The sequence below is a fragment of the Rhagoletis pomonella genome, unplaced genomic scaffold, assembly GCF_013731165.1.
Source record: "Rhagoletis pomonella isolate Grant_MI unplaced genomic scaffold, Rhpom_1.0 Rhpom_scaffold_00012, whole genome shotgun sequence".
NCBI classification, from domain to species: domain Eukaryota; kingdom Metazoa; phylum Arthropoda; class Insecta; order Diptera; family Tephritidae; genus Rhagoletis; species Rhagoletis pomonella.
The window spans coordinates 3,837,124-3,839,848 of record NW_023458566.1 but is presented as its reverse complement, the minus strand read 5'-3'; positions in this window follow the sequence as shown (position 1 = coordinate 3,839,848).

The following is a 2,725-nucleotide window of genomic DNA, read 5'->3' as shown; positions in this document are numbered from 1 at the left end:
TTTCATATCAATTCAAGTGTATTACATGCGCCCCACGCTTTTCATTTCATTTCATAGATTGTTTATAATGACTTTTGCTAAAATTTCAAAATCAAAAGTTATCAAAACAAATTCTATGGGACTGAGAAGTATTATTTTCTACTTTTTAGTCCATTTATAAAAGCGTTGTATATTAAAAAGTTTTTTTTTATATTATTTATTTTCTACCTTTTAGTCCTGTCTGAATAAAAGTTTGCAATAGATATTAAAATAATTCAACGATATTAATAGAAAGGTGCACACACATGCATTTACAATGTATGTACATACAAACGAGCAACAATTAATTTTATTTAAAGAAATGGCGTGTCGTCTATTTCCGGTGTAGCAAACGTAGTACATAGGGCGACATCTAGATGTCATCTACCTCGCCCTATTCACTATGCTTTTTATAGGAGCTTTTCAAAGCTTTGCTTTATGGTGTCGGACACACAACATTGAAAGTTTCTGGAACACAACATTGAAAGTTTCTGGAACACAACATTGCAAGTTGATAAAAGCGTTGTAAAAATGGTAGAAGTGACAGCGATTTCGGAAATTTTCGGTTGCTTTTCCACAATAAGTTTTTCATTAAAAACGGCCTCAAGCTCATTAAAAATTGTTGAATATAAAATTACATCTTTAAGTCATTGGGCATGTTAGCTGGCATTTATTAAAACCGTGAGATTTTTTGGGACACTCAAAGGTTCCAATTGAGTCTGCCATCAGAGGAGATTGGAAATCATGCATTGCTTCAGCAAACAAAACCAAAAGAATGTAATACGCTAAAGGCTCATTTATTCTCAACGCCTTTCTTATTGCTTTCCTCATTGTCCTCTTTGTAAACAGATTCACGAACACTACTGTCACGTGCTCAAATCGCCCCGGTCTTCAGTATCAGGCCACATGCTGGCCACGCGGTCTCGTCGTCGTTTCCTAGTTGATTCAGCGTATGAAATCTAAACACATCATACCCCCCGGAGGCTTGTGGGAAAAGCCTACATCGCACAACTATTAAATTAATTACTAAGTTTTGAAGATTCCGAAAGGTGCGAAACCCGTATCGATAAAATTCAAGCCTGCATATAAAAGACCAACAACAAATAAAAAAAAGATTAATATATATACATATACACATATATATACATATATATAGAGTAGATATGTAGAACCACGCGGAGTACACATTTTGAATTAAAGGTAATAAATACTACTGGAAATAAAAGAAAAAAAAAACAAAAAAAGTGAAAACTTCGTCAAAGAAATAATTTCCTAAGTGTATATGTACGGAACAGGGCTGTTGCGAATATTTGCACTCGCATTCCAATGTGTACATGGACAGAAAGTCCACTCTAATATTGTTGATATGGCTCTAACAGCCCCATTCGCGTGCAATAGGGCTGACTCGCCGCTATAACTATTGTCATGTTTATAATCAATTGTCACGTTTAGGTATGCAGAGGGCAATTTGAAAGCTCCAACGGTGACAATTGCTATTATTTTTGTGATGACCTATTGAGTAAGTGACAACGCTGGAACATGTGTTAATATTTTCAATTTTATTAATTAAATCTGTCTAACCAGGGTGCGGACAAAAACCGGCTTTTGGCTTCAGGTGCTATACGTTTAAGTAATATATAAAACAACATTGATGGGCCTTCAACAAGTACTGCTTAAAGTCTTAAAGGCAACCTAGAAATAATTTTAGATTCCTCCAGCGAAAGCAAAGGCTCGGATGTCGAATCTGGGGACATTAAAAAACGAGCTCATCTCGGTGAAAATCCTCTCGATTGGACAAGTTCTGTACCGCAAATATTTGAGCGCTCCACCCGCCAGCGTTCCAAGTGCAGGGCTGCCAACTTGACTCAAACCGTGCCATTTTTGGCGCCAAGTATTTTACTTCAAATGGTACTTAATTTTTCAATTCGGCACAAAGTGCCAAAATGGCACTTTTGTAAAAAAATAACATTTCAATACATTTTTGTGAAATCCTTCGGCCCCGCTTAGGGATTATAACCTTTACTAAGTAGAAGTAAATAATTCATATTAGAAAAAAACGAAATTATCCATATGCACATTTCGTTAGAAAACCATAATGTAACAAAAACCGAAATAATGCATGCATGTCCAATTTCGGTTCAAAACCGAAATAATGCATATGTGAAAGACGAAGTAATGCACACATGCACAGTGTAAGACGAAGGTATGCATACATGCACAGTTTCGGTTCAAAACCGAAATAATGCATATAACAAAAACCAAATTAATGCATGCATACACAGTTTCGGTTCAAAACCGAAATAATGCATGCATGCACAGTTTCGGTTGAAAACCGAAATCATGCATATGAAAAACCCGAAGTAATGCATACATGCACAGTTTCGGTTGAAAACCGAAATAACCCTGAAGGGAAGATTGGTCCAATTGCTCGAAAAATATAATCGTAGGTATAGTAGTTTTGTAACTAGACCAAAGATAGTCCAAAAATTTAAAGCAATGTAATGTAAAACAGGTGAATTATACTAAAAGTGGGCCGAATGTAATGCATAAGGTACGAGTTTTGTTCTAAAATTGGTTACAATGTCATGCAGTGGCGGATAATGGGTATAATTAACGATTTGCTGATATGTAGGCACTTAGTCAACAAATTTTCATGTGCGGCGTGGGCATGTAGAGAGAGTGTCCGCTTAAAAAATCTGAGAACCCC